Here is a 13,426-nt window from a genome sequence, read left to right as displayed (position 1 = left end):
AAATTACATCAGGTCACTATCTATAGAAAAGCCTCTGATGACTTCCACTGCAAAAGGATAAAGTTCCAATTATATTTACTGTCCTTCAGTATTGACTCATTACTCAGCGTTCATCCACCTTGCATCTTAAGTTTTTATGGACTCTAGATTTAGTGAACTGCTAGTTGTTCTCCAAATATATTATATTCTCTGATACCTCTAAACCTTTGCCATGTCATTCCTTCCACGGGGAAGCTCCTTCCCCATTTTCTTCCCTTGACTTACTCTCGGTTATCCTTTGAATCTCAACTCAGGCATCATTCCTTGACCTGCTCAGACCCACTCTTGTTCCGAGAGCACATTATGCTTCCCTCTAGTGTGCCCTAAATCACACTCTGTTTTAATTGTTCATTCATTTGTCTTTATCGCATTAGAATGTTGGAATCCTTGAGGAAAGTACTGAGAATTTAATTTTTTTAATAAACACATAAGTAATGATTGGTATAAAAGAGGCGATGTGATGTGAGGGAGATACAAAACAAAGCCTCTTGAACAAATTTACCCACAAAACGTTACTGTGTCACTCTTCAAAACCACTAAAGTAAACATAGGTGCATCTAAGGGTATTTGTTCAACCCCAATACTGACAGCTTGAAGAGCTCAAAATTCAGGAACAACTCCAGGAAAAAAAATTAGAACTTGAATTAGAGCCATCCCTACTGACAAGCATAAGATCTTTCGAGAAGGCACTTTGCTGCAGGAATGTCATGATGTAATGCAGGGAACATAGCACAGGAAGTGGGAAACCCAGTTGTTTTTTTTGGTTTTTTTTCCCCAGTTTTTACTTATATCTTTACTTTCCAGCCACCCAAATGATTCTCTTGGCAAATCACCTGCTTTACCTGAAATTATAGGGCAGCACGTTTGTGAGACAGAAAGAATCAGATAGTCTTCTATATTCCCTTTAACACTAAAATATTCACAACATTTCAGTGAGAATGCTTTTCAACCAACTACTTTCAGTTTTTATAATACAAACCACATGACACACGAACCAGGTATGATTATCTGGGGGCTTATTGAAGATGTTCCTTAAGGACTACCAAGTAATCTTTGTTAACCAAATTTAAATACTGTCTTTCACACACTGGTATTAGGGACCTCACAACAGGAAGTATGACTCTACATTGGCTCTTCAATACTAGAGAGAGATTACCTGTAATCAATGGGTAGAACCTTGATTCAGGCTCCTTTCTCTCCTCTGACCAAAGACAGGCATGCATGAATACTCCCTCTGACTAGATAGAAACAGAGGGAAACAAATGGCCTCAAATAGCATTGGTATAAATTATAATATAACTGATATGGAAAATACTGCACCTCACAGACATTTCCTTCCACAAATCCCTCAAAGCTTGCTGCTCTTTCTTTCAAACACAGTCTCAGTTCATTCAAATATTGTATATCCACAGCTTTGAGTTAGGGCTTGATCCTTCTCCAGCCTGAGAAAGAATCATAGTCTTTTTCCATGGCAATTACATGGAATTCCACATGATTGGAATTTCCACTTTGCCATTTCTTAGTTTAAGTTTGGGTTTGTCACCAAATGAGATCTAACAGCAAGTCAGCTAAGGACTTCTGGGAAAAGGTTTTCTTAGGGAACAGACAGACGTGTTATCCTTTCCTGTGCATTACTATAACTACATGTGACTGCTGCATCCATTTGTGATAATGAGAAGAAATAATGACCACAGCTAAGGATAACAGAGTAGAAAGAAGGAAGCCACTTGGGTCTTTTATGACAATAATACATTCAATTAGCCAAGACTGAAACTATCCTGTCTTTAGAAACGGTAGATATGTTTTCATATTATTTGCAGCCCACAACCCTCCTAACTGACATACTACTGATTGTTTTCAAGCATTCTTTATGTTGAAATTGGCAGACTTACAGTACATACAAAGGGGCTGGCAAACTATAACCCAAAGGCAAACTCTGCCCACCACCTGCTTTTGCAAATAAAGTTTTACTGGAACACAGTCACCCCTTTTCATATTGTCTACAGTTGCTTTCTGCTACAACAGAAGTGTTGAGTAGTTGTAACAGAGACTGTGTGACCCACAAACCTGAAAATATTTAGTATCTGGCTCTTTACAGAAAAAAGTTTGCCAGCCCCTATTCCATATCAGCAGATCTCAGCTCGGGGCTGTAACACCAGATAACATTTTCCAAGGGCCATTGTGGATGTTCCAATCATCATGAAGTTCTACAGGGTCAGGGCTGATTAATGTCATGCAAAGTTGAAGTCCCATGCTAAAAAGGATACCCTCACCCAAAATATCAATAGTGACCTTGTTGAGAAATACTACTCATACCTAAAATAACCCTTAATTCTATGCCATGTCTTGGGCCACATGAATATTTTTTTCACACTACACCTACCACCACAAGTGTGGTAAGTTTACCAGCTCAGGTAAATAACAAATTAGAAGTACATTGCAGAACACACTATTGATCCTCATTAGATATTTGTTGATTAATTAGAGGAAATATATGTATCGTTACTTTAGGAGATACTTTTAAAATAATTTTCTGTTTTAGGGGCTCATTTAGATATAAACAGAACACTCCAAGTTCTGTTCTAAAATACAAGTTGGTTCAGCACACAATTTTTATTGAAGCATACTTTATTTTACGTTCATGAATTTTTAAGTGCTTTCTACTTTCAATTTTACAGAGTGATTGTAATTTCTTTGGAGTTCCTTTTATATTAAGCAGTATTTTATAAATAATGATAATTATTCTAATTCCTGCTTTAATAAAAAAGACCTTAAAATATTTCATTGGAAGGAATTAAATTAGACTCAGTATAGAGAGCTGAGATCTGGAAGAAAAGCACATGCACCTGAAACCAATGGAACTGTTTCATAATCAAGAAATATATACCCCTAACTACACAGTCAGCTGAAAGTGGAAATTATAGGGGTATAAAAATATGTGAATTGCATTCATAAGAACAATTCAAGGGATATAAAACAAATCTATCTTCAGTGGAATATACCACAGGTCCTAGAAATCTTAACTCACCTAAAATTGTTATTTCAATCAAGATACTGCAAAACTAATGCCTAGGAAAATCAGGCTGAGGCACTGCTTCAGTGAGACCAGAATGATGATGGAGTTAGTGGTTTAGGCATTTAGAAAATAAACAGATAGCACTCCACCTTTTCAGATTTGAGCCAATTGTTTTTTTTCTGCTTTGCAGAATATAGAAGACAATAAGAGGAAGGCATTAATGTGCTCTGAACTTCATTTGTCACAAATATTATCCCAGTTTACTACTAATTCCTTTCATGTTCTTTGAGAGTTAGGGTTTCTTGTATATTTATAGGCCAAAACCACCTAAAGATTTCCTCAGCATTCATGGAAGAAGTGCCACCAACTCCTCTCCTATCTAAAATGGCTGCGTTGTATACATGAAAATGATTCACTATGAAACAACCCCCTGGTTAGACAGCAAACACTGTTAAGGTACTTCTGCCTGGGAGACATGCAGCGGTTCTATGACTCTGGGCAGTGGAAAAGTCATTTCAGCTTGGACCCCAAATATGAATAACCTTGCCCACACAAAACACACAAAAGAAGTGTAAAAAAAAGTGTAAGAGTATACACCTCTCGTGGGCATACAGGACATCGATCCTAACAAGCATGTAGCTGGTGGAGATAATACATGCAGGACGATACACCCAATTGGCAGAACTGGTTGAACAGACAGATAAAAGCAAAATTTAGGACTTAGCGTACCAGGCATACAGCATTATGAACACAGCATAGGAGAGAAAAGGGAACCCTCAAAACGACTGTGCTTGGAGAGAATGCTGAGAAATACACCAAAGAAACTCAGAGCTTCAGTAAAATGCAGCAGCAAAAAAAAAAACCTGCCATGGAACACACAAAACAGGATCCCACAACATAGGAGAAAAGAACACAGCCAGGAACAGAGCCTGCACAATGAAGCGTTTTAACCAGTTTTCAGTGACCAAGAAGTGGAAATTGTTATTCCAATATACTATCGATTATTTGTACTTTGTTACATTTATGTGTATAGTTCAATGTACATAATTCTCAATTTAGAGACAAACTCAACCATTTGCAAAGGGGAAAAAAAACTTTAGTTGTAGAAAGAAGTTGAAGGCTCACCCACACAGTGTTGTTTGGTATATGTACCTGGATCAGTGGCTCCTCCATCTCAGTCACAATCAAGGTTTTAATGCCCCAAAGGGGCAAAAGTTAGGTTAAGTGACACCACCTTTAAACTTTGAATCATACAAAATGATTCATAATAATTGGAAAAGAATTAGGAAATACATATAAACAAAAAGAAAGGTTTTCCCAAATTCCGCTCAACATTTTGATGTATTTCACGCCAGACTGTTTGTTTCTGTGTCTCACACTGTGTCTGCTGAAAGTTCTTTAAAATTGGAAACAGCATGTACACTGTTTGAAACCACCTTCCTTGTTTGTTGTTTCTTTTACATGGTAGATTGGTTTTCAATGTTACTGTGTTTCTGTGTATAAAAGCTACATAGTAGGCTATTTTATTTAATTTTCCGGCCCAATTCTTTGTGGTTAGACACACACAGGGTCTCCCCATTGTTGTAAATGTGCCTGGGATTTAATTCACAGAGGGGACTGAGTTATGGAGAAGTCAGTGCCATTGAAAGAAGCTTTATTACAGTTACTAAGAAAAGGAGGCATGCTATATACCACGGGGCCACATGGGGAAGCACGGCGGTTTGTCAGGAGGCAGAAAGGGATGAGGGAAGAGCAGGGTCCAGAGATTTTATCATGGTTTCCAAGGGAAGAAATGGGTGACTCAGGATAGGTAAGTCTAAGTAAGTGTAGAATTGGAGAGTTTGAATAATTTCAGCAGGCTTTGAACTATAGGGGTGGTCCACAGTTGTCTGATACCTAGTCCTGGAGTGTTTTAGGACAGGAGAAATATTGGCTTGGTTTGTGAGAGTTAGATAAATTAGGTGGTTGCATGTGTGGGCTTTGGATTGTTTGGTTTACACATGAAAGGCATGCTCCCAGGCAAGTTATTTACTGTCCTTATGAATCAGCCAGCCCTGGGAGGGAGGCTCTCTCTCCAGGACTAGTAAGGCACCAAGATGTTAAAACATCATAAAATACAAAAAAATATAAAACATGATTAATACAGCCATACAAACAGATATTTAGTGAGCATCCCTTCAGCAGTCTCTCCTCCCTGTATCATCTGTCAAGACAGTAGTATTCAATCCACCTATATCACTGATGCCTTCATCACCTGGCACCATTCTTCTTTAACCTTTGGTATTATTTTTTTTTTTTTTTTTTTTTTTTTTTTTTGGGTTACGCGGGCCTCTCACTGTTGTGGCCTCTCGCGTTGCGGACACAGGCTCTGGACGCTTAGGCTCAGCGGCCATGGCTCACGGGCCCAGCCGCTCCGCGGCATGTGGGATCTTCCCGGACCAGGGCAAGAACCCGTGTCCCCTGCATCGGCAGGCGGACTCTCAACCACTGTGCCACCAGGGAAGCCCCAGACAGTTGTTTTGAGGGCAAATTGGTACTCTACTTTTTCAATTGAAGTTTTTAATTTTCATATATTTTACCTCTGAAATTCAAAGTCCAGTCATTTATTTCACTGATAAAATTTATAAAACATGATTCTCATTATGTTTATGTTCTCATAATGTTTGGGCAACTGCACTAAGGCCAATGTGGCTAGAGCACAGAGGAAGAGGGAAGGGGAAGAGATGGGACAATTTGGAGTGTTAGATGATTTAGACACAGGACTTTGAGGGAATTTGAGAACTGGGAAGAGGACAGGTCACAGGAAGGCTCACAGGACAAGGGCAAAAATCTGGACTTTATCCTCAGTGCAAAGAGAAACCAACATGGGTTTTTTAGCAGTAGAGTGAACCCCAAAGGCAGAGTTGTTAGGTTTCTGAAAAATACGCCTGAAGGGGCACAGCTGTGAAGAGGGGGAAAAAGAACAAAGCTGCTGCCAATGAGGTAAGAGAGAAAAATCTCTTGAAAATAATGTAAAAGGATAGGAATAATATTGTCAAGTGGAAGAAAATAAAAACAATAAAGAAGTTGGTGAAATTGGGAGAAAGTAAGTCAGAGGTTATCTAAAAGCTATAGGAGAAAAATTCCATTGGGGAAAATATCTTAACAACAAATTAAGTGATATCCCTGGCAGAAAAGAGAAATCAGTAGGAATAATCTGTATTGGTTCCCTGGAACAAAAACTGATTCAGTCTGGACCATACTCTTTAGAGAAATGTTAATAATTCTTTAATGCAAAAATAATAAAACTTTTATAAAGAAAAAAATTCAGTTGTTCCACAATTGACAACTTCACCAACTTCAGGCAACTTCTCTGATTTTAAATTGTTAATTTAAAATAAATATGTTTTTGAAATTGGAAAAACCTAGGTCAAAATATCAACTAAGTTCCACAAGGACCTGAAGAATGACTTAAAATCACAAATAGACTATTTTTTAAAAAATAAATCTACACTATGGAACTATACATTCAATCTATTGAGCAAAGAATTCATCATTCCATATTATAACATCCTTACTATTTGGCACAATGTCAAGGCTATTCAAGCAATATATATCCTCTCATTAAGTAGAATGTCTGTGTTTAAAAAAATCATGTTTTTAAGACATCAAGTATCAAAAACCTTGAACAAGAAATGTTAACACTTTCAGGATGTGTAGTTAAATACTAAATTAACTATAGCTCCAAAAATAAATCATCAACTGAATGTGTTTAGACAGGGAGTCACATGAAAAATTTCTAAGTCATTTGAAGCACAAAAGATGAACCATCAGAATATACCAGAGTGGAATTCCATTTTGATACCAACAACAGAAAGTATGATTTAACAGAGAAGTACCATGATATAACAAGGGAGTTCAACCGTATGTTTATGGAGACAGAATTTAAACTGTGATGTAATCACAGTTAAGATATAACCAGCCAAAAATAGTGAAATTGCACTTTATCTGTTCTACCAGATTGGTCACACACCCATTGGAAATCTGCTACTAGGAGGAGGTGGCAGGCAGCTCTGTACAGGGTATTTACAGGATAATAATCATCCCACAAATTTCCCCTAAAGTTGCTGTGAGAACATGGATGTGTAGCACTATTATTATGTGTGTCAAACCTTCCTTGGCATATTTCAAACAACTCTGGGAGCTTCTATACTCCTTGAATTCATATGCTAACTTGTTTTTATGGTTTATGGCAAAACAGAAGGCCATATCTGAAATAACTAAGAACGATAGGCTTTTAGAGTTGGAAGAAATCTGGTTTTTTGAAACAACACATTCTTCCCTTGGAAAAACCATCTGTATCTTTAGAATCAACTCTGTAACTCTTTCCTTCATGTTTAAATGGTGATCTCATAACGTAGGACCAAAATACATTCCCAGAGCTACAGTATCCAGAGTTTCTGCCACAGAAGCAGTCTTGAGGAGAAAGAGTTACACAGAAGGTAAGACGCAGGGAAAGAACTTGGAAAACATGCATCTAACTACACATCTTTACCAAAATGAATCAATATTCACTACCTAAGCAAAAATATTAAGTATTTAAAATTGCTAGTTATATAATATTTCTACAAGTGTTCTGGAAATGTTTCCTACTGTAATATCTCTATCTCCCTGCCCCAATCTCAGACCCCTCCATACAGCCTACTGCACTAGCCCCAGAGCAATTTTTCTAAGCTACAATCCAATGTCGTCTTTTAAAAGACAACCTAAAATCCTTCAGCTACTTGCCATCGTCTCCTATCACACAAGGTTGTTCATCATCTAGCCCTGCTTTCCTGTCCACGCTGCTCTTCATGCCTCCTCCATCATACTTTCCAGCTTCACATTCATTTTCCACACCTTTCCCATCTCAGCAGTCCACACACACACACACACACACACACACACACACACACACACAAACCCATTTGCTATTCCTAGGACACATATGCTGACTCAAATATACAAGATTATGCAAAACCGCTCTGTGTGGGTCTCTCTTGCCCAGCAGACAAACTCCCACTGATCTGCCACGTCTCAACAAAAGCATGCTTTTTTCAGTCTTCTATGTTTCTTGGTTCACAAAGCATTTCTAGGCAGAGATTTGACTACTTGGCACAGCAAATTATTCTTTACTTTAATTAGGTGTTTATATGTTCTCCCCTCAGATAGGCAGAGTCTCATGCATCTTCACATCCTGGAACCAAACGTACTGCCCATTATACAGGACACTTTTAAATCAATGGGTCAATGAAATCAATAATTCAGGGCATACATGTATCTATGAACTTGAAAAATCCATTTCTATGTATTCTGATTTTACTATATATGCTTGCAAATTAGAAAATGATGCAAAATAAAACAGCTCTATTTCATTGGAAGATGACAGCATTCCCCACTATACAGCAGATAAAAGACAATCCTTATGCCCTGGACATTTATTACATCTTACAGATACTTAAAAGAGAAAAAGAGAGGTAGAACACTGAATTCATCTTTCATTATTAGTTGTATAATAATATTGGAAGACTACTCATAACCTTAGAGTTTTAAGAAGTGTGTAATTTTTCTTTTTTAGCTTTAATTTAGATATATATATATTTTGTTTATTAAGACTTTATTTTTAGAGCAGTTAAGGGTACAACAAAATTGAGTGGGAGGTACAAAAATTTCCCACATACGCCTTGTGCCCCCATATACGTAGCACTCTCCATTATCAACATCACTCACCAGAATGGTACATTTTTTACGAACAATGAAACTACACTGACACATTGTAATAACCCAGAGTCCATACTTTACCTTAGGGTTCACTCTTGGTGTTGTATTATCTATCAGTTTGAATAAATGTATAATGACATACGTACATCATTATAAGATACAGAGTATTTCCACTACCCTAAAAACCCTCTGTGCTTGTCTATTCTCCTCCCACCTGGCCCCCCACTGCTCCTGGCAACCAAGGGTCTTCTTATTGTCTCCATAGCTTTGTCTTTTCCAGAATGTCATATACTTGCAATCATACAATAGGCAGACTTTTCAGATGAGTTTCTTTCCCTTAGCAGTACATATTTAAGATTCCTCCATGTTTTTCATGGCTTGATAGCTCACTTCTTTTCAACACTGAATAATATTCCATTGTGTGAATGTATCCCAGCCTATTTACCTGTTAACACACTGAAGGATATCTTGGCTGCTTCCAAAACTCGGACGTAACGAGGAAAGCTGCTGTAAACATCCTTGTGCAGGTTTTTTTGTGTAGATATAAGCTTTCAACTCCTCTGAGTAAGTACCAAAGGACGTGATGGCTGCATCTTATAAGAGTACGTTTAGTTTTGTACAAAACTGCCAAAACTGTTTCCCAAAGTGGCTGAACCACTTTGCATTCCCCGCAGCAGTGAATGAGCGTTCCTATTGCTCCACACCCTCACCAGCATTTGGCATTGTCAGTGTTCAAAACTGTGGCCTTTCTAGTACGTGTGCACTGGTATCTAATTTTTGTTTTAATTTGCATCTCCCTGATGACATATGCTATGCAGCATCCTTTCATACACTTATTTACTATCTGTATATCTTCTTTGATGAGGTACCTGTTAAGATCTTTGGCCTATTATTTAATTGGGTTGTTTGCTTTTTATTGTTGTGTTTTAAGGGTTCTCTGTATATTTCGGATAACTGTCTTTTATCAGATGTATCCTCTGCAAATATTTTCTCCCAGTCTGTGGCTTATCTGCTAATTCTCTAGATAATTATCTTTTGCAGAGGAGAAGTTTTTAATTTTAATGAAGCCCAGTGTATTTTTTTTCTTTCATGGATTGTGTCTTTGGTGTCATATCCAAAAAGTTATCACACACCCAAGGTCATTTAAGTTTACTCCTGCTATCTTCTAGGAGTTTTATAGTTTTGAGTTTTATATTTAAGTCTCCAATTCATTTTGCATTAATTTTTGTGAAGAGTATAAAGTCTGTGTCTGGATTCTTTTTTTTTTTTTTTTGTATGTGGATGTCCAATTTTTCTAGCACCATTTGTTGAAAAGAGCATCTCTGCTCCATTGTATTACCTTTGCTCCTTTGTCAAAGACAGGTTGACTATATTTATGGTGGTCTATTTCTGGGCTATAAATTCTGTCCCACTAATCTATTTATCAGGTCTTTCACCAATACCACAGTCTTGATTTTTGTAACTTTATAGTAAGTCTTAAAGTTGGATAATGTCAGTGCTCCAACTTTCTTCTGCTCCTTCAAAATTTTGTTGGCTGTTCCGGGCCTTTTGCCTCTCCATACAACCTTTAGAACCAGTTTGTTGATATCCATATAATAACTTGGTATTTTGATTGGGAATGCATTGAATCTATAGACCAAGTTGGGAAGAAGTGACATTTTGACAGTATTGAGTCTTCCTAACCTTGAACTTGGCATATCTCTCCATTTATTTAGTTCTCTGATTTTGTTTATCAAAGTTTTGTAGTTTTGCTTATAAAGATCTTATACATATTTTGTTAGATTTTTACCTAATTATTTAATTTGGGGAGGTACAAATGTAAATGATACAGTGTTTTCAGTTTCAGATTTCACTTGCTCATTGTTAGTATATAGAAAAGCAAATGACTTTTGTAGATGAATGCTTTATCCTACAACCTTCCATAATCATTTATTAGTTCCAGGAGGGTTTTTTTTTTGTTAATTCTTTTGCATTTTCTACATATATGATTGTCATTTGCAAACAAAAATAGCCTTACATCTTCTTATCCGATCTATTTACATGTTATTTACTTGCCTTGCCTTATTGTATTAGCAACATTTTCCAGTATGATTTTGAAAAACAGTGGTGAGCAGGCACCACCCTTGCCTTTTATCTGATCTTAATGGGAAAGCTTCAATTTTCTCACTATTACATTTGTTGTCAACTGTAGATTTTTTTTGTAGATATTCTTTATCAAGTTGAGAAAGTTCCCCACTATTCCTAGTTTACTGAGAGTTTTATTAGCAATGGGTATTGGATTTTGCCTAATGCTTTTCTGTACCTATTGATAGGATCATGTGATATTTCTTTTTTAGTCTGTTGATGTGATGAATTACATTATTTGATCTTCAAATACTGCGTTCAACTCTGTTATTACTGATTTTACTGCCTGCTGGATCTGTCCATTTCTGAGAGAGGTGTGCTGAAGTCTCCAACTATGACAGTGGATTTATTGGATTCATCTATTTCCCCTTGTGGTTCTAGTTATTTTGCCTCATTTGATGTTCTGTATTTAGGTGCATACATGTTAATAAGTGTTATGTCTTCTTGGATAACAGACCCTTTTATCATGATATAATGCCTCTATTTAACTCTGATAACTTTCCTTCTTTTGAAGTCTCCTTTATCTGAAATTAATAAAGCTATTCCTGCTTCTTTTAATTAGTACTAGCATACTATATTTTTCTCCACCCATTTACTTTTAATCTATATGTGTTTTTATACTTAAAGTTGGTTTCATATAGACAACATAAAGTTGGGTAATGCTATTTGATCTATTATGACAATCTCTGTCTTTCAATGGTGCATGACATTCTAATATTGTTGATATAGTTGGATCAGTATCAACCATATTCATTCACTGTTTTCTATTTGTTGCCCTTGCTCTCTGTTCCTATTTTTGTGTTCCACTCTTTTTCTGCCTTTGGTGGTTTTAATTGAGCATTTCATATGATTTCAGTTTTTCTCCTTTATTAGCATATGAGTTATACTTCTTTTTCTTGCAATTGTATTTTAATTTTTTAACCATTTTTAAAATTAAAAATTAATCCATGTTTATTGTAACTGGTGAAAAAGGAATAAAAATAAAGAAAAAGTGAATAAGTTTAGCCCAACTCATTCTATCACTGCATTCCTTAGGAAACATGGAAACTATCTCAATTGTACTCTTCCACGGTCTTTCTCAGAACACACAAACATCAACAATGTGTATTCATTGATATAATTTTGTTTGCTTTTATATAAAAATGAGATTATACTGTATAGAGGAAGTACTCTTCAATTTAAGAATATATAATGGGCATCCCTTCAGGTCACTAAATAAAGACCTAGATAATTCTTTTTTATAACTGTATGCAGTGGACAGACTCCTCTCTCCCAGCATTCATACATTATGTAATCACTTTGCTTAAATGCAGGAAGGACCTGGCTTGCTTCTAAGCAGCAGAATACAACAATGATGATGGGATGAATGTGATTATGTGCACATGACTATGTACATAAGATTGTAACACCTGTCTTGCTATGAGAAACAATCTCCTTTGGTGGCTTTGAAGAAGCAAGCAGCCATGTTGTGAGCTGCCCTATAGAGAGGGCCATGCATCAAGCACCCGAGGGCCACCCCTAACCACCACCCTCCATCTGGCAGCATGGAAGGAAAAATATGTTACCAACAAACATGTGAGCTTGGAATTAAATCCTTCCCCATCTGATCAGAAAGAGCTCCAGGTGACACCATGATTGTAACTTTATGAGACCTGAAACAGAGGATCCAGCTAAGCCATGGCTGGACTTCTGATCCACAGAAACTATGAGATAATAAATGTTCATGGTTTTGAACCACTATGTTTATGGCAATATTGTTACACAGCAATAGAAAACTAATACACTGCATAATATTCTATAGTTTGGATATGCCACCGTGTATACAAACATTCTGTTGACAGACATTCTGGTTTCTAGGTTTTGCTATGATGTAATAAGCATCATTGAAGACCTTTGCTTATTTCTATGGGATACACTCAGAAAAGATACAGCCACATCAAAAATATGTGAAAAAAATAGATAATTTTCATTTTAAAATACGTTCATGGGCTTCCCTGGTGGCGCAGTGGTTGAGAGTCCGCCTGCCGATGCAGGGGACACGGGTTCGTGCCCCAGTCCGGGAAGATCCCACAGGCCGTGGAGCGGCTGGCCCCCGTGAGCCATGGCCGCTTAGCCTGCACGTCTGGAGTCTGTGCTCTGCAACGGGAGAGGCCACAACAGTAAGAGGCCCGCGTACCGCAAATAAAAAAGTTCATTATTTCTGTCAATATTACTGGTCCATTCCTCTATTCTCCTGTGCCCTAATTTATTCTAAAATCTCCTAACAGGTCCCTTTTCTCCAATCCACAATCTACAATGTATTTTTCATGCTACAGCTAGAGTGAGCTTTGTAAAACTCAAATATGATTATCTAATTTTGCTTTTTAAACCATTTTAATGGCTTCTCATTGTTCTAAGGATAAAGTTGAAACTCCTTACCACTGCTCCTATGTCTGTTAGGACTGGCCCCTAATTTATACCCTCAGACAAATATCTCACTTATATCATCAGTCAGATATCTTTACTGTA

General features: G+C 37.0%; 1 protein-coding gene across 2 annotated transcripts in view; it reads right to left on the bottom strand.

Annotated features, from left to right (window-relative positions):
• Positions 1–13,426, bottom strand: part of CTNNA2 (catenin alpha 2) — a 1,238,106-nt gene that overhangs the window by 1,092,771 nt on the left and 131,909 nt on the right. The window lies entirely within an intron of this gene.

This window comes from Phocoena sinus, chromosome 13, assembly GCF_008692025.1.
Source record: "Phocoena sinus isolate mPhoSin1 chromosome 13, mPhoSin1.pri, whole genome shotgun sequence".
Taxonomy (NCBI): Eukaryota; Metazoa; Chordata; class Mammalia; order Artiodactyla; family Phocoenidae; genus Phocoena; species Phocoena sinus.
Note: the sequence above shows the minus strand (reverse complement) of the source record. Positions and strands in the feature narration are given on the sequence as shown.